This window comes from Drosophila albomicans, chromosome X, assembly GCF_009650485.2.
Source record: "Drosophila albomicans strain 15112-1751.03 chromosome X, ASM965048v2, whole genome shotgun sequence".
Lineage (NCBI taxonomy): Eukaryota > Metazoa > Arthropoda > Insecta > Diptera > Drosophilidae > Drosophila > Drosophila albomicans.
In genome coordinates, this window is record NC_047627.2 from 20,435,714 (window position 1) to 20,455,750 (window position 20,037).

The 20,037-nt window shown below is 30.9% G+C and overlaps 1 long non-coding RNA gene across 1 annotated transcript; it reads right to left on the reverse strand.

The window, feature by feature from the left end:
• Positions 1-1,811: 1,811 nt before the first annotated feature.
• On the reverse strand, positions 1,812-19,729 carry LOC127566131 (uncharacterized). The gene is made up of 3 exons (XR_007955421.1): positions 19,450-19,729; positions 14,991-15,087; positions 1,812-1,892 (listed from the first exon to the last, which is right to left on the reverse strand). It is a non-coding gene; the product is annotated as an uncharacterized LOC127566131 (long non-coding RNA).
• Between the last annotated feature and the right edge of the window lie 308 nt (positions 19,730-20,037).

A 20,037-nucleotide genomic window follows, 5' to 3' on the forward strand; every position in this document is an offset into this window, starting at 1 on the left:
TAGTTATATGTTCTACAATTATATAAAATTTGCACTATTTTAAATTTCGCAGGTGTATATAGAATATATTATCGTATTCAAAGAAATGCATTTACGAAAATATCATACTATTAAGGAAAAATGTAGAAATATATTCAATTTGATAACGTAATCTTTATTATAATATTACACGTTAGTATTATAAATGAGAATAAATACCTTTTTGCTTGTACTTTGATATATTTAAATATAAACAAATAAATGCTTTTAATCAAAAATCAAATGTAAATAATATTAAAGTTTTCTTATGATAACATTTCGATATGATTTTGTTTTACTTTCCTTAAAAATCTGTAAAAAAGTTGCTCAATATGTTGTTTTTCTTTTGTTTTCTTAATAATCCAAAAAGTAAAAAAGTCTCTTATTTTGTTGTTTTTTCTATTTGCTTAATAATCTATAAATATGTTTTTTTCTATATATTCAGTAAAAGTCTCTATTTATGTTGTTTAGTTTATGTTTCTTTAGATTCTTTAAAAATTTATTAACAAAAAAGTTACTCAATGTTATTTTTCATTAGATTCCTTAATAATCTTTCAAGTAAAAAGACTATTTCATTATTTTGTATAATAAAATCTAAAAAATGTTTCAAAAAATAATATAACTTTTAAGCGACATAGAAAATCTGCCAAGATCAAAAGCAAATTCCCATATAAATAATAAATCTTAGTCAACATGATTTACAGTCGTTAAAAGAATGCTTTCGTTTATGTGTCTATAATAAAAATCAAATCACATTTTATTGATTTGAATAGTAAAACTAACCTCGCCGCCCCTTTTGCTATTTTCGGTCTAGAATGTCTATTAATAAGTGTTAAGTGTGAAGACTATTCGTGACCCTTAAAGTGTAACAAAGTCGCAACTAAATCAAGTCTGAATGTAATTTCTATATCATTACAATTTCAATAATATTAAGTGATTGTGAATATCAAGTATAAGCCATGTATACCCCATCAAAGCATCAGACAGTCTAAAGGGCATGAAAGCGTTCAAGTGTTAAATGCATCGCCCACTTTGGGCCCGACACCGACAACAACAACAACAACATCTACAACAGCTTGAACACCAACAACAACAACAAGGAGAACGACAACGATAGCAAACAAAATGCTGTCGAGTTTTGATGACGCTGTTAAACAAGAGAGAGACAGATAGAAACAAAAAAAAAAATAAAAACAAAACAATGCTTCGGATTTAATCGACTTGCAACGAAATTTGAATACACTGCACTTCTAGAGCATTTCGAAGAAAAATCGATTATATTCAAAGTGCAATTTGAAGCAAAAATTAAATAAAAAAATGTTAAATTCTCTTTGTTGTTGGTTCGATTGAAGAAATTTATGGACACAATTAAATTAAGCACTTTGATAACAACAAGCAATTTGTCATAAATTTTAGCACTTAAAAAAACTCTTTGAATTCTTAATATCATTTACAATTTTCTTTATTTTTTCTTTTCATTAATTTTCTATATCCATTTCTATAACTTAATTCATTATAATTTATTAATTTTAATTGGTTTTCTTTTCTAATGCCTTTGGTCTTGAAAGCTACAATAATTTATGTATTACCAATTGCCACCAAATATACTTGATTGCAACATAACTTTTATGAATCAGGCTCTTAATAAAAGGCCAACTGATGAAATTGCTGTGACTCAGTTTCATTTTTAGCATGTAATGTGCGTATTTTAGATTACTTAAACGTGCTTTATTAATGCGACATATGTAGATCAAAAATTGAGTGTTCTAACTTTAACAATTCGATTCTTAAAATTTGTAGTAAAATTATCATTTAAAGTGAATTCAAATTAAACTTACCTATAATTTCAGTGGGTATAAAATATTATTATTATTCTGAAAATAAACCACAAAAAACTCACATTAATAATAAATATATCAAAGATTGAAGATAGATTTTATTATAGAATAGTGGATATTAAACAAAAATATTATTGTCATAATAAAAATAAAGATTCTGAAAATAATGATTAGTTAAAAATATATCAAAAATGAAATATAGATTTTATAATAGAATATTGAATATTAAACAAAAATATTATTATTATGATTACATTCCCAAAAAAACATATTTTACATTAATAATAAATATTTTAAGTGTATATTAGTAATTGCACGTTATATAGATACGAGATTTTTATATGGAAAATAAAAATAAAAGCAGAATATAAAATAATACTAATACTAATACTAATACTAATACTAATGCTAATGCTAATGCTAATACTAATGCTAATGCTAATGCTAATGCTAATGCTAATGCTAATACTAATACTAATACTAATACTAATACTAATACTAATACTAATACTAATACTAATACTAATACTAATACTAATACTAATACTAATACTAATACTAATACTAATACTAATACTAATACTAATACTAATACTAATACTAATACTAATACTAATACTAATACTAATACTAATACTAATGCTAATGCTAATGCTAATGCTAATGCTAATGCTAATGCTAATGCTAATGCTAATGCTAATGCTAATGCTAATGCTAATGCTAATACTAATACTAATACTAATACTAATACTAATACTAATACTAATACTAATACTAATACTAATACTAATACTAATACTAATACTAATACTAATACTAATACTAATACTAATACTAATACTAATACTAATACTAATACTAATACTAATACTAATACTAATACTAATACTAATACTAATACTAATACTAATACTAATACTAATACTAATACTAATACTAATACTAATACTAATACTAATACTAATACTAATACTAATACTAATACTAATACTAATACTAATACTAATACTAATACTAATACTAATACTAATACTAATACTAATACTAATACTAATACTAATACTAATACTAATACTAATACTAATACTAATACTAATACTAATACTAATACTAATACTAATACTAATACTAATACTAATACTAATACTAATACTAATACTAATACTAATACTAATACTAATACTAATACTAATACTAATACTAATACTAATACCAATACTAATACTAATACTAATACTAATACTAATACTAATACTAATACTAATACTAATACTAATACTAATACTAATACTAATACTAATAATCATAAATATTGAATATTGCATTTGTTTAAATGATTATATAAGAAGAAATTTCGAAAACTTCTAAAGAACTTAAGATTTTATCTAAATTAAAAAACATAGTTGTATTTTTAATTGATTTGTGGTAAAGAATTCAATTGAAACATAAAACTGATAAATATATATTTTGTGCTAATCTTATCGCTGCCACTTGAAAAAGTAAAAACCGGCAACTAAAGAGAGAGAAAGAGAGAGGTAGAGTTGCTCTCAGGTAGTAGGGGGAATTCTGAATGTGGCATGACTCATGACACAGTTAAAGTGCTCGCTGGCAGGCAAAGTGTGTGTGTGCGTGTGTGTGTGTTAACATTATTATCAATGCGATGGTGTCGCCTATACGGCTGCCTGTCGAACTCCCACACACACACACCTACACATATGTGAGCTGTTTGTGTGTGTGTGTATCTGTAATCAAAGTATGGCACTCTAATTAGCAGGCAGAAAACACTGAAACATTGCACAAAGACTGAGGCCGGAGACAAGAATAAGCGAGCAGGAGGAGGAGGAGAAGGAGGAGGAGAAGGAGGCGACTGCAACGGAGACGAAGACTTTTTCACTTTCGGTGGATTTGTGTGTGGGTGGCAACCCTGTAAAGTGCCAAATGTCATTCAACATGCATTCGTTGGGCATATCAGCTACAAGTTCAAGCTAAACTCAATCTATTGCTAACTTTATATAACTACTTTATATATTCTTTATTTATGTATATACTTTATTTCTTTATATACTTTATATATTTTATTTATGTATAACTTTAATATTTTAACTTTCACTTTCTCTTTCTTTATAAACTTGATGCATATTTAATATTTACTTTATATTTCTTTCAATTTCTTACAGTTGATTCAAAATTAATTCTAAAATGATAATGATAATAAAATGAAAATAAAATAAAATAAAATGATAATATAATATATAACTTTAATCTTGACATAAAATTTCATTTTAATTTTAACTTTATTGAACTACATTATTTCTATGTGCAATTCAATACTTATACAGAGATATATCAAGTATAATTTGTATAATCTGTGAAGTTTATATGTCGAAAAGCAAGTGACGAAATAAGGATTATAATCGTTAATATAACGATAAGTTAATTCTTTTGTATTAGAAAAAAAAAATTTAAATGGAAATATTACAAATAATAATTAAAAGAAAATAATAACTAGAAATTCTAAAAAACTAGTGATATTATTAAAAAGTTTCAACTTGCTGCACAAAGGAGAATATAAATAATAAAAATTAATATAATAAAATAAAATAATAATAATAAAATAAAAATAATATATAATAATAAATAATAATAAAATAAATAAATAATAATAAATATAAATATAAAAATACTTATATAAAAATAAAAAAATATTATATAATTTTAAATTTATAATACGGAATTCTATGAAATTTGGTTCACTGCTGTGGGCAATAAAATAAGCAAAAAGTTTTACTAGAATTTAATATAAAAAACTAAAATAGTACTACTAAGTTAAAGATAAAATAAAAATACTTATAGAAAAAAAAAAATATATATTATATAATTTTATATTTATAATACGGAATTCTATGAAATTTGGTTCTCTGCTGTGGGCAAAAAAAATAAGCAAAAAGTTTTACTAGAATTGTACTACTAAGTTAAAGATAACGATAAAATGAAAATCAAATAAAATAAAAAACATTTTATAATTGTATATTTCTATGAAATTTGGTTCTCTGCTGTGGACAATAAAATAAGCAATCGAGGGCGTTATTAATAAGTTTAGTTTAGTTTAAAAACTACTCAAAAAAAAATAAATGAATATAATTCGAATTATTTTTATAGTGTATACGCTGTTCGTTATAATTGATTTTTGTTTCACTTTCAGTGCATTTGCAATTCGTGTTTGTCTTTCATAATTGCAGTCTTGTATCTTATTTACTTTTTGGTACTATGCAACACTTGCACACACACACACACACTCATGTTATATGTGTGTGTGTGTGTTTATCTGAGTCTGGTCGACGTTCTTTTTGCTTCTCTTTCCCTTTGCTTTGCTGTATTCAAGTAACAATAAAAAAAAGGAAGACAAGAAAAAAAAATGCCAACACTTATCAGTCTCTAGAGACAGCGCGAGAAAGAGACGGAGATATGCGCCAGAGCGGGTGGAGAATTATAATCAGCAATGCAGCTGCTGCTTTTGCTTTTTCTGCTGCACTGATAAGACAAGGCAACTCTCTGGCAGCACTTTGCAAAGTGCAAATCAAACTGGAAGCGAGACCGAGAAAGAGACAGAGAGAGCGAGAGAGAGAGAGAGCAAGACTTGAGGGATTGCAACATGACAAAGCTTCATTTTGCTGCCAGTTTCACGGCCAGTTGTTGTTGTTGTTGTTGTTGCTCTGTTGCAATCAGTTTGCTCTGCATATTGCTGGACAAACAACAAACAACTCGGCCCGAGTGGCAATGTGGCAAAGTGGCAAGCAGCAAGTGGCAAGTGGCAAAGTGGCAAGCCGGCAAAACTAATTGGAATTTGGCACGTTCTACCAGTTTGACAATGGATCTTCTTCCTCTCTCTCTCTCTCTATCTCTCTCTCTCTCTCTCTTTCAGTCTGCATAGTTTCCTCATCGTTTTAAATTATGTAACAAACAGTTTCCCAATAGCAAATTTGTTATCACAATGTTTGCAGAATGTTTCACAGCATTTAATATTCGAAATTTCATTGTAAAAGCCTTTGTTTGTCCGTCTTTATTTACTTCTCAATCGAAGAGATTATCAAAGTAATTATTATCTTTTAGAAGCTATGCAGTTCTTGTTTGCTTGGCAATTAGTTAGAACAACTTTTCATCTGCCAAATTAATAACATAATAAATTCAAAGCGTATTTTGAAGCCTTGAATTTTGTTGCTCATCATTAAAGTCAAGTTGTGAATGAATTTCATATGAGAGAATTTCATAACAATCGAAATATCATTTATAAGAATTTCAGGAAAAACCTCCCTAAATTAATAAAATAACCAATGCCAAGGCAATTTTTGAAGGGTTGAATTTTGGTTGTTCAACATTATAGTTTAGTTATAATGAATAATTTCTGAGAATTTCATAACCATCGAAATGATATTTATAAGATTTTTTTCACCTACTTAATTATTAAGAGAAAATGTTATGTAAAATTTAGTCTCGGTTACAACTAAAAGCTAGTCTTAATAATCTTTTTATTTTTATGACACGTTAAATTAAATTATTATATATTTATGCTTATTTATTCGTTCTATAATTAAAGATACTTTATGATATATATGATATATTTTTATGTAATACGAAGTACATAAAAATTAAGCTAAAATTAAAACTCAAATATAATATATTAAATCTCTATATAATGAAATTTAATATACTTACGTATATCTTTATGACTCTTTAAATGAATTTATTAATGTGAACTATATGATAAATATGTTATATTTGTATGTAATATGAAATATGTATATTAAAAATTAGTCAAGATTAAAAATAAAAGTGAGCTTTAATAATCCTTAAATTTAGTTTATATTATATATCTTCATGACTCTTTAAATGAATCTATTCATTTTGAACTGTATGATAAATATGTTATTTTTGTATACTATATACTTTTTGTCCCATTTATTCATTATAGAAGCGAGATACTTTATGAAAAATATGTTGAATTTTTAGATCTATATGTTTTTTGTCCACTTATTTATGCTACAATTGAGATACTTTATGTTTAATTTGTTATATTTTAATGTTATACGATATATATTAGAATTCAGCCAATATCACAGTTAGAAGCGGGTCTTAATAATCTTGACATTAAATATACATATATCTATAAATTTGTACTTTATAATACAAATGTTATATTTAATATATAACTTGTTACTCATTCATCATTCTACAATTGAAATACTTGATAAGTATTATATATTTTTATGTAATATGAAATACATTAAAGTTTAGTTAAGATCATAACTTAAAGCGAGACTTAATAATCCTAAAATTAAGTATATATCTTTTTTTATGACTCTTTCAATGAATCTATTCATTATGAACTTGTGCATATTAGACATCTATATACATACAAATACAAAAATTGTAATACACAAATGCATAGTATTTTCTTATTTAGTTTATTATCAGTTGTGTGTTGGCCAAGTGGACAGGAAATGGATTTTGTAGCAAATGCAGTTTTGTTCGCATTGTTTCTTTGTGTGTTTTTCTCTTTTTTTTTGGGGACAATGAGAAGGAACTTAGATACGATCGCAAAATACATTATAGCACAATCAGAGACAAGTCAGACATACATATACATATATGCAGATATATTTATGTGACACATTTTATGTGCCGAGAATCAATTTCCGTCAATTTCGAAAATGAGGCAACGATGCAGGCGAAAGAATGTGAAGAGAGAGAGAGAGAGAGACGTGAAGCAAGTAAATGGTGCAAAATGGACAATAATTGCACTCTACAGTGGAACAGTTAATCGTATCAGAGACAGACATTCAGGCAGCAAATACACACACACACACATACACATTATATGTGTGTGTAGTTGTGCACAATGCCATTGGCAATGATCGAGCGGAAAAGTGCAAAGCAAAATTAATTAACTCAAGCGCAGCAACAATAACGAATTCTTCTTATAACACTTATGCGCATACATACACACATACACACATACATCACACACACATACACACATCACATATGTATATATATGCTTGCCTGCTCGCACATTCAACAATTAAACGCAACTCACTCGCTCATCTCGCAAGAAGAAGAAGATTGTGCAAGCAATTTCAAATTGAATTTGCAACTGATAACAACTGATAGCATATTTATCGTTCGATCATTTATCGATAACAATTGCAATATGCGAGTTTATTTCAAACATTTTCAATTTTCAAACTTCAACTTTATTTGCTGAGAGAGTATTGAGCAGTCATCGAAACCTTCATTCGTTTGTTCGCTTTGCCGCCAACTCTCGTGTCTGAAATGCGTGCCGCCATCTAACGCAACATTGCGTATACGTCACGTTGCAACGTGGTGTGTTTTTCGAATAGTCACTTTTTTGTTTAGCAACTGGCAACTGTTACATGCATTCTAGAAATACATTTTCAGTTAGAATGCACAAAGCATATATTAAAAAAAAACAACAAATATCATGTGAATAATAAAACAATGGGAAATACTTTCTCGACTGATTTAATAACATTTCTAACAACAAGCACAATCAAAACAATCTTTGTGTAATCCTTTCGCGTTTTCAGGCTGCAAACAAAGCAGCGAGCGAAAAGATGGGAAAAGCGACAAAAAGAGAGGGAGAGTGCGAGAGAGCGAGAGAGCGGCACACACACAGACACGTGTGCACAGAGCAATAACAAACAAGCAAAGTCAACGCAAAACAAAGGAAAACAAAGCAAAAGCATCAAAACGAAAAGCAAATTCAAAAGAACGGGGCAAAACACAAATGCGAATGCAAAATTCGCTCTCTCTCTCTCTTTGAAACACGCGCTCTCGCTGCTCTCACACACACGCACACACATATACGGAGTATCTATGTGTGTGTTAATTGCAATGCGTCAGCTTTGCTTTGATTATTATGACCACGAGACAGCGACTATCAACAACAACAAGAGCAACGGGAGAAGAGTCTCAAAACAATTCTAGGCTTTTCCACACCAAAAACAAAAAAAAAAATAGTTAAACGACTTTTGGGCATATTTGGTAGGTGCGTTAATTTGAGAAAAGCTCTGCTTACGCCTGTTGTTGTTGTTTGCCACAAGACAGAAAAAAAAACAACAACGTACACGAATTGTACACGTAGCGTGTAAATCTTTGCTCTCTCTCTCTTCCTCTCGCTCTTTCGGTCACAATTACTCTCACATATGTACAAGTGAGAGGCGCTCGCTTTAACACAAACAAATGCAGTCATGTGAATGCATTTATGACCTACAATAATAAAGAGGCGAGCAAGGCGTGCAAGCGAGACGGCCATAGACAAGGCGAGACACCCACACACACACACACACACACGCATGCATACGTAGATAAATTTTAAAAACAAAGAGAGAGAGCACACACACACTTTTTCGTATGCTCGCGAGCAACGCCTTATTTTTATGTTGTGTGCTGTGCTTCTTTTGAAAATCACGCGACTCTAATTGTACGGGTTCAAACTTGTTTACAACGCACACGCACACACACACACACACACACGGACAGTGGGGGAGTATGTATGTATGCAGATGTCTGTACATTGTGAGTATTAATGTTGATGTTGACTGTGCTTAAATGCAAGTGGTAAACGTAAGCGGGAATCGCGAGTCTCTTATTGCTCTCTTTTGGACTGCCAAAACAAAACATGATAAAAAGCTACGACCCAGAGCAGAGCAGAGCAGCATCTCGACTGCTGAAATAATCGATTACGATTGCGGAGACAGTAATTATTACAATTGCATGAGTGCAATCGAAATGTTGTTGTGTCGAAAGAAAATGAATAAAAACAACAATAAAATAGGCATACATAAATAATTTTTTGGTTTTTTTTTTTTTGCAATATATTCAATATTGTTAGATTATAGGAAGCCGAAAGATATTTCAGTTCCGCATTAGAAATTGCTATACAATGTAATCAAAGAGTTGATGGACTGTTCACAATATAATTTCAAATTCAACTTGCTGACGAAATCATCAATCGGTAAACAAAGTTTGCATGATACTTTGCCCCAATGGGTACTGCTGCTTACTTTCATTGGTAGTGGTATGTATGTAAAACTTGTTTTTGTCTACGCACGTTCTCTTTTGTTATTGCTCTTGCTCTCCCCAGCACTCGCTCGCTCGTTTGTTCTCTCTCGCTCTTTCTCTCTCACAGTCAGTGTCTCCCCCTAGGCAGAGTGTGTGACAGTCACAACAAAGCTCACGTGTCAGTTTCTCAGCAATTGGAAAACTACCAGCCGGTTTTTTCTGACTAGTAGTTTGCTCTCTCTCTCTCTCTCTCTCTCGATGGCTCCGTCTGTCTCTGCATGTGTGTGTGTGTGCGTGCGGCTGACGTGTTTACGAGTTTTTGGTTTTAGCTTTGCGCTTTGTGCTTTTGTTTTTGCGCGACGCGCACGTTGCTTTGTTATTGTTGTCGCTGATGTCAGACACACAGACAAACACACACACATATACAATGACACTATCATCGCCATGTGCGCTGTACACACTTCTTCATAGAGGCGTATGAGTGTATGTATGTATGTACATATGCATATACGATGATGGAATACTAGGCAAATGGGCAAAAATGTGCAATGTGTGAAATAAAATGAAATTGAAAAAGTGAGCGATAAAAAGCGTTCGCCAAATTGTATAATAAATATACAAAAACAAACAACAAAATAAATGACCATCAACAACTGCAAGCAACAAATTGTAGTACTTATATACCGTTATTTTTTTTGTTCACCATTTACTAAAATTAGCTACTTGCCACGCCCAGCGCTGCCCAAACGCCCAATTATACAGTTAACGATAATTCGGTCAACAAAATTGCCTTCTTCTTCTTCTTCTTCTACTTAAGTTGACTTCTTTTGTCGCTGTGACGCAAATGCAAAAATGCAACAAAAAACAACTTACAAAGAATCACGTCATGTGTATACGACTACCATATACCCTGTACTGATATAATTTTCATTCCATTACAAGCTCAATTCTTTTGAAAAAAAAAAAACAAAAAAAAAATACAAATTGTTGAAGGATGTGTACTCGACTAACACATACCCTGTATTAATCTTAAATATTTTAATTGTAAATTACATTTTTTTTTCTTACTAGTCTTTATTGTCAAAATGTTATGTTAGTCAGCCAGTCGAATACACCCTAAACATCCCTTAAGTGCAGGGTATAGAAAAGCCAACAGCTGAAAATGATTATAATGCTCGTGTATTGTGTGTGTTTGGTTCTTGTCAGAAATTGCGAATACTAAATACTAAATATAAATAAAATTGTCATTAAAATGTTAATATGAAAATGTCGCGTTGTCGCATTTTCTTTTTTCGACGGTAATTTTCGGTGCTTCGCGCCCTGCATTTTCATTTTCGCATGAAATATGCGAAAATTATGAAAATGTTGACATTGAAAATACACATTTTGACATTTATAAATGCTAAAATTCGTTTGTTTTTTTCTTTCATCTACTATTTAACAGATGGGCAACAAAATTGTTTTCACTTTCGCATCTAAGTCAACTTGTGTTGTCTTTATTAATTAAACATTTCATTGAAGAAAAGCTATTAAGTTTTATCTCATAAATCTTGAACGTTTTTCAAAAAACTAGTTGATGATATTTCCACAAGTATTATTCAAGTACCAACTAAACTTTTGGTGTCATTAAAGTGCAAATTTCTTTACCTGAGATGAGAAGAGACTTGCCAATTTAGCTTCAATAAAAGTTTTGCATGTATTTATCATAATTTTCTCATGAAGTGACTAATACCTTTGAACAACTCATTTCCGACCACATAATTAACACACACACACACACAGTTATGATTTGACCAAATAAATATATAATAGATTTATAAAATTATTCTTAGTGATTCAAAACATTTTCCAGTTTCAGCAGTTTTCAAGCCATTTACAGCTATGCGTAATGTGATGTGATGATGTAATCCGACATCGCCCAAGGTCAACATTTGGATGCAACACACATTTAACACCACCTTTTTTTATTCACTTAGCACATAAAGTGCATTTATCAGTTCAGTAAACCACTGCGAATCGAGCGATTTAATAAACCTCATAAAAAAACACCAATAAAAAAATGTATTCTCATAAAGAAGTATAAAATGCTTAGCTCATAAAATACATTTGAAAAGATTTTAGACGAGATTTCTATAAAGATATATATTTTTCATATATAATTTAAATTGTTGTCGGCAATCTGAAAGTTTGATGTAATAAAGTGCATTTATTAAAAAAAAAAAATAAAATAAAAAAAAAAACGCTTAGCTCAAAAAAAAAAGATTTAAAGAAAAGCAAATTTCTTTAAAAATATATACATATTTTTCATGTGTAATTTACCTTTTTTTTTAAATTGTTGCCGGCAAGCTCAATGATTAATTAAATTAAAGTTCATTTATCAGTTTAGTGAAACGCTGCGAATCCAGCGATTTAATAAACCTCAAAAAAAAAAAGAAATATAAAATGCTTAGCTCATAAAATACATTTGAAAAGATTTAAGAGTAGATTTCTATAAAGATATATATTTTACATATATAATTTAAATTGTCGGCAATCTCAAAGTTTGATGAAATAAAGTGTATTTCTTAAAAAAAAAAAAATAAAATAGAAAAAAAAAATAAAACACTTAGCTCAAAAAATACATTTTAAAAGATTTAAAAAGAGCACAATTCTTAAAAAAAAAATTTTTTTTTTTAAATTGTTGTCGGCAAGCTCAATGATTAATTAAATTAAAGTTCATTTATCAGTTTAGTGAACCGAATCGAGCGATTTAATAAACCTCAATTAGAAAAACAAAAAAAAATTTCATAAAGAAATATAAAATGCTTGAATCAAAAAATACATTTAAAAACAAAAAATTTCTATAAAAACATTTATTTTTAAAATTTAATGTTTGGTTTAAGCAACATTAAATACATTATTTTTAACTGCAAGTTTTTTAAATATATTTTTTGTATAGTTATAGAAATTTGTTCTGGTTTATTAAAAATAAATATATTTATAGAAATTTGTTCTTCCAATTTTTTTTTTAAATGTAATTTGTCAAATGTTTTTTCTATAAATTCAAAATACAATATTTTCCCTGACAATCTCAAAGTTTAATGAAATTTCCAAGCGGAAACCTAAAATATTCAAAGCGAAAACCTTTTGTATGAGTTTTGCAATTAAAACGATTTTTGTAGCCCTTTCATTTTGTTGTCACGCCCCTTGTTTTTGCCCCTCAGTTGCACCTGCTTTACATTTACTTTTCGCTTATCGCTTTTTAACATGATTCGAGTTTCGAGGCATTGATAACTATTTGTTGCGGTTTCCCTTTTGAATTGCATTTGTCGTTTTGCCTTTGAATTTCATCACATGCCTGAGACTGCGACGTCGACGTCGACCCTGACAGAGAGCAGCGAAGAAAAGGGAGCGAAAGAAAAAGAGTGAACCAGCGAGAGAGAGAGAGGATTAGTCAGTTACAGTTACAGCAACAGTCACAGACTAAATGGCATTTGTTTGTTGTTTGTGTCTTGCGTGTTGTTGATAAGCTCAACACTAACGATAGAGATGACTAATATTAAGCATACGAAGGCCGCTGACAGACACTGGCGCCCAACGACTGAAACCCGGCGCCCGGCCAAAATATAAAGACAGCGAGAGAGAGAGAGAGAGAGAGAAATAAACATCCACTTGCAAAATTGCATTGAGCCGATTGCAACGGCAACAGCAACAGCTTTTAAAGGTCGTACAATGACTTTATGCAGCAACAACAACAACAACATTACAAGGCAACATCTGAAATGTTCGCTCACTGTTTATGCGCTTAAAAGTCGCTCTCTGCACATTAAAGAGAACTTCATCGACTGCGCTCTGTTCTGCTTTGCACTGCACAAAATTTAGCAGTTAGTTGCATTTGAGTCACGTTTTATACAAGCAACACTTATTGTGAAATATTTATTATTATAATATGTGATAAGCAATTACAAATAAACAATACAAACCTATTTTGTTATGCAACGATAATCACAAAGAACAAAAACCAAAAAAAATTAATTTGAGATTAAAAAAAAAGTTCAACTATCTCATTTTTTAAACCAATTTTTTTATGTCATTAATAGCGTTATAATTTCAATGTATAAATAATATTTTTCGCAGCTGTCAAGATTAATCATTTAAGCTCTGATTTCAAAAGCCTTAATCGACTGAACTTTGCACTGCACAAAATTTAGCAGTTGGTCTTCAACTCTTTTGAAGGGGTAACAATTATTATGCAAAACAATTATTATTATGATGAGCAAAACCTAAAATCAGCTCTTAAATATGAGTTTCAGTTTCAAATAAAATATAATCGTTCAACATTTTTTTTTTAATCATAAATATGATATGACGTTTTAAATATATAAATATAAATAATATGTAAACAATAATTTCTCAATTGTCAACGTAAATCATTAAAGCTCTAGTTTCAAAAGCTTTAAGCTGATTTTATTCCTATAACACAAGAAATTGTAGAAGTAAGAAAGTTTTCTAACTTTGGTTTGTTAAATTTACTCTCTTTTAAAATATACGAAATTAATATAATGCAAAATATTAAAAAAATAGCATACCAACCGCTATATTTGGTATATTTGATATTGCACTACGTTGAAAATATACCATGGACTGTAAAATATACCAACCAAGACTAAGTAACTAAACAACTAAGATCCGCAGTGAATAGACGCCCCCTAACAAAAGTATTTCTACAATTTTTATCTGATATTAGGAATCTCAAATACTATAGTTATTATTGTACGTGCCAAAAATCGCCGCTGTAGCTATAAAATGACGCTTACGAATTAAAAATGTCTATAGCTTCATCAAAATCATTTTATTGTTAGACGCTAACTGCACTTTTGTATAAAATATGGAATATCGTTTTTATGATAGCAAAACAAGTGATGTTAATAATTTAAAAACTTCATAAATTTTTCTTAAATTTATGAAATAAACATGCAAAAGTAAATAATTATTAAATTCCATTCTGCAGTTGTTCTGTGATAAACTTAAAATCAGTAAATAGCTCAAGAAAGGTATTTAAGTCGCACTTACCTCAAAGATTCGTAGCGAAGATTTTCCAAAGATAATCCTTTAGTTGTTCATTTATCTAAATGAATTTGGTTTGCACTGGTTTTAACCGGTTTTCACACTGAAGATTGCGAAATTTCATTAAATTTTTGTTATTACGATCGTATTATATCACGCGATAATAAAATGTACAGTTAATTTTTGTGAGTGAGTGACGTGGCGCCATCTGTTGTCCATTTTGATGTGATTATTGATCACTTTCGCTTTAAGCTGTCACGCCCCCAAACACACAAAAAAAAAAAAGTTAAACGCCCTCACAACGTTAATGACAACAGCAACAATTCGCAATGAACAACAACAACAACAACAATAATATGGTTTTTAGTATTTATTTAATTTGCTGGCTGTTTTTTTTTTTGTTATTGTTGTATTTTTAGATTGCCCCGCATGTATTTTGTTAATTGTTTTTACAAATTTATTGGGGTTAAGGCCTTCTTGACTTGTCGATCGATGGTTGTTGTTTTTGCATATTTATTTTTATTTACTCAAAGCGCCGATATTATTCATATACATATGTACACACACACACACGCACACGCACACATTTTATTTTTATTTATTTGGCGCTTTATTTTGAAAACGTGCGAATTGCGAAGCGATTTCTCTTTTTCCCAATTCTTTTTTTTTTTTGTTCCAACATTTTTGTTTTCGTTTGCAAATTTTGTTCAGTATTTTTTTGTATTATGTATTGTGATTGTTAGTGTTGTTGTCACTTTCGCACCAAGTGACATTTTCGCGGGGGCGTTCAACAATTTTTCGCATAAGAGACGAAAGTAAAATGATTTTCGATAAGCCGACGATTCAATACTTTTACAGATCATGCTGATTGATTCACAAAATATCTATAATTATGCCTCAAATAAAGTAAGACAGCTACAGTCCAGATAAGAGCAAAATAATGCAGTATTAAATTTAAAAATATACCAAAATAATATACCGAAAAAATACTAAACATATACCAAATGTTATTTTAATGCATATTAATAATTAATCAATACCGAAACAATATAACAAAAAAATACTAAACATATACCAAATTTTCTTTTAATTTATATTAATATACCACTACATTAAAATAAACCATAGAGTACAAAATATACTAAATATACTAGTAAATACGTTTTTTTTTTAGCATTCAAAAGTATGTCTTTAATAACTTCTACTATAAACTATTTTAAATCATAAACATTAAGCATGATTAATGATTATATAATCGCAAGATTCATCCTTGATCTAGCGATAACAGATCTTAAAATATAAACTACAAAAATGTTCGAAAATGTTTTATACCTTCCGGAAGCGTAATGCAATTTTCTGTACGGATTTTTTCAGCCTAAGTGAGGAATAATTAAGTATCTGAACGTTTTCATAAAATAAAAAATAATTAAATATGATTTTCCCAAAACACTTGACATATGCTTTCAAACATATACATATTATGCATATACCAAGTTCTACAAAAGTTCTACAAGTGCAATCTAGGTGCAAAGTATTAGAGGAAATATAATAAGAACTGAGCAATATCTATTGATAAAGCTGTTTCAACACAATCTATCAGCAAAACCGTGGGAAATTTTGCAGCTCTAGACAAAAACAAAGTTTCAAAGAATAATCAATCTAAAGAAACTTAGATTAATAAATGAAAAAATACATAATTTGAAGGTTTCAAAGTGTTGTTTTCAAATAAAATTTTATTCGCCTCGAAAATTGTTCGTTATCAATGCAATATGCAATCGAATGGATTCGATAAGAAATTATGATAAAGTTTCAAGATATTGATGTGGAATAAGTTTTTTTATTTTTGTATTTTTTTTTGCTTTTAGCAGACATTTGTCTGTGAGTATTCATAAATTAGATATGCCAATGTATGTATGTACTATATGTACTATATATAAAGAGATGTCATCGACGATTTGTGATTTTGTTTTTCGGGTAGCAAACAAAATAGAAGAACGACAAAAATGTTTTGCTCGCGTCTTTAACGCGGTTTGTTGACTTGTCATCGCCGCCGCTGCCTCTGCTGCAGTCGACGTCAACGTCGCAGTCATCTTTAGCTTTAGCTATAGCATTTTCAAGGTCACGCGAGCATGCGAAATTTTTGAGGAAAGAGAAGGCGCAAACAAAACGCGCTCATAGATATCAGCCTACAATATGCATACAACAATGTGTGCAAGTGCATGTGTGAGTGTGTGCACTCGTCTTCATGTGTGTGTGTGTGGGAATAGAAGTTAAGTAACAACAACAATTGGAATTAAAGCACAGTTGGGTTGAGCGACCCGCCTAGCAACACGTGGTCAGCCACGCCTCTGGCAAATCGCTCAATGCCCCCTTTTATGCCTTCACACACACACACACACACAGAGACACGCACACCCAGTGCTATTTATAGACGCAGCAAATACGCATGTGTGCTTGTGTGTGTGTGTTCACTGCATTGCATTGCTTCATGCTCCACGCCCACACGACGGCGACACGACGGGACACGAAGCTGCGTTTTGCTCACCGAATTCGGATTCGGATTCGATGTCGACAAAGTGCAAATTGCAAACAATGCAAATGGCAAAAACAATTTTCGCAAGCTTCGTTAATGCAATCATCCCTCCCCTCCCCCAAACAACCCAACGTTTCTTTGTTGTTTTTGTTGTCGTTTGCTTTTGAGTCTCAATTTGTGTTATTCTTTTATTTGCTGTTTGTTATTGCAAATTGGCAACGTGCGCCAAGTCGCATTTCATTTATCGTTTCGTTTTGCATGCACACACACACACACACACAGAGACTCAGACAATTGAAAGTCAAAAGCAAAAACAAAAGCAAAGACACAACACAACGGCAAAAGAAAGAAGACAGCAAGTCAAAATCAGTTTGTCAAACAAATGCAAAGATCGGAAACTTCTGGTTTTTGTTTGTTTGTCAAGCAAAACCAGGAAAGTAAGAAAGAGAGAGAGAGAAATCAATTTAAATGATAATATTCTAATTAATTAAAAAGCTTAATATCAAGCTGTATCAATAAATTGCAATTAATTATTAGACGAATAAATTTTAGTTGCTACAAATTCAAGAAGAATTATGCAATATACAATCTAAAATTCGAAAAGAATTATTACAATAAATACTTTTATGCATTAAATTGCAATATGAAAGTGCGTTAAATGAATTTAATTTGTTTTGCAAATTTCTCTATTTTTTGTCTTGATCATGTGATCGCTTTGTTGGAGAATTTCAGCTAAAATCAACACAAATAATAATTCTAGTGCACAAATGAAATATGTAAGAAGCAGCAGCGAAATTGTATTTAAAGCTAGTCAAACAAAACAAAAACAAAAAAAAAATGATGCTTGCTGCAGCGGATGGCGTGACGTTGGCGTCGCTGCTTGCAGCACAGCTGCGTTTTGTAGTTCATACTTGAGGTGACCTTGAAAAAGTTTAGTAACATTTCGCATTCTATACATACACACGTAGTATGTGCATACATACATACATACATATATATTTTGTGGCGCAGCGCAGCGACGTCGCTTTCATTGCCTGTGTGTCTCCTTATGCTGCTGCTGTGCTTTGCTTATTGCATTGTTGTTGTTCTTATTGTTGCTGTTGTTGTTGCTTTCACTCTGTTGTCGTTTGTTTTTGGCACCTGATTGGACGCCTCTGCCGCTGTCGCCGCTGCGGTCGCAGTCTCAGTTACTGCCTGCGTACCTGTTTGCAGCAGCGCAGCTGACGCAAATTCACACTCACATGCTCACATACACATACACACAGGCTATCTCACTGAGAGCGGCGCTACGCGTATGTATATTTCTAGGTTATGGTCAAGGCGACTGCGACGTAGATTTGAAGGCTACACACACACGCACACACATACACACATTCGCTTCACACGTAAACATAAATGTACGCCTGTGTGTGTGTTTTTTCTCAGCAAAAACCCAATTTTTAAGTGTTTGTGAGGCTCGAAAAAGTTCAGTGATAAATTTTGCTGCTTTCTTTTGGTGTTTTCATTTGTTTACGGCGCCGACGACAGCGACGGCAACGCGACGCTCCGCACGAAGTCAACAACGCGAAAGAGTTTCACATAAAAAAAAAACAAAAAATTAATAGAAACTGCGCAGCTTGCCTAATGCGGCTGATTAGACAGCGATAAAGGTGTGTTGAACTCTGCAAAAATATACTTAACACATGCACACACACGCCTACATATGCACATACATATGCTCGTATGCTGAAGCACACACACACACACACACACACAGATTCATAAAGAGGGGAGCAGCTAAAAATCAAAACATTCGGAATAAAGTCGACACTATTTTAATTAAATAAAGGTTGCGCTAAGAGAGAGGCGTTGTCCACTCTCTCAATTTAGTATAGCACACTACGTCAGTGACTTTACCTACATACATATGTATGTATGTATGTGTGAATTTACACAATTATTTTTCGTTGACTGCAGCACACGAAATTCACCGCTATTTGCATTTATTTAACTTGCGTTTTTACACAGATTGCACTATTGCGTACTTTGTCACCGGAAACTCGCAGCGCTTTTTTAAACACTCAATACTTTATATTTTGCACAAATATATTATTTGACAATTTAATGCTAGTTTTCACAAAGCTAACTTGCAAACTAAAGCGCGCGTAGTTTTGAATCAACGTGAAGTTGGCTGCGCTCACGTGAAGTTTGTCACAAACGCTCATCGTGATATATCGATAGACGTGTGCTTCCCAAACAAACTGAAATGAAGTTGAAAAACTAAAAACCATATAAAATACTGATTTCCATGGTTGTTAGAAAATTTTTTGTTTATTGATCGCTTTATTGATTGTAAAGAATATTGTGGCTGAGCAATTTCCGTTTGCCAACACTTTGTTTACATTGGTCAGGGCGTCGCAACGTAAAATATCGTACAGGGTGAAGAGGGCGCGCAATTTGAAATAGTTATGAAGTTGCTTTATACTAGTACTAAATGTAAACAAGTTTACCAGTTTCTTTATAGATTTAAATATATGTTAT